Source organism: Monoraphidium neglectum (genome assembly GCF_000611645.1).
Source record: "Monoraphidium neglectum strain SAG 48.87 unplaced genomic scaffold scaffold00403, whole genome shotgun sequence".
Classification (NCBI taxonomy): Eukaryota; Viridiplantae; Chlorophyta; class Chlorophyceae; order Sphaeropleales; family Selenastraceae; genus Monoraphidium; species Monoraphidium neglectum.
Window position 1 is genome coordinate 1 of NW_014013225.1, and position 816 is coordinate 816.

Sequence of the window (816 nt, forward strand, 5' to 3'; positions counted from 1 at the left end):
CCTCAGGTTTGAGTAATGTAAGCATATGCTTGTTATCCGGAATCCGAGCGTCCCAAGGCCCACTCCAACACTGCACCTGGACACAGTCGTGCCCGAGCACCTGCTGCTGGGCGTGACGACCATGTCCGCATGCAGCACGCGTTCTGGCCGCACCACCTGTACTACCAGAGCAGCATAATCACAGTCAAGGTTGAACGACTGACGCCTTCACTTGATTGCCTGTCGCCGGCGCGGCCCTTGATGGCGCAGCCAACAGGGTGGCTAGGCGCGTCATGCAGACTGTGGGGCTGGCGGGCTGCACACGCACAGGAATCAGCATGGCAGCCTGTCCGAGGGGCGTGCACTCAATCAGCACTTAGAATTCTCACCATAACGCGATTGCTCCGGGTGCGTGAGCGACGCTCCCGCGCATGCCACAGCGAGATCACGACAGCGAGTGAGGTATTCCGCGCAGGCACTTAATTGCTCTCGACTTGATGTTGAATATTGTTGTTGCCTCAACTACATTGGAGCCATAGTCGGCCGTCACCGTGTCACCGGGGACGATTCGCAGTGACAAGTGCGCGGCAACAGAGTGCACAAAGCGCTTGGATTTTTTTACCAGCAAACATTTTCGTCATCAATGCATGCATGCCACGACGGAATTTCTTGCAATTCATGCATGCTACTACTCTGAAGGAATTTTGTGAAAACAACGTGATGTCCGGGTGCTGGCTGGGAGACGTTGCTGCGTGGACTCACAATCTGCTCACAATAGGGTCGCACGCGTGCACATGTATGCGTCCACGCACACACACACACACACACACACACACA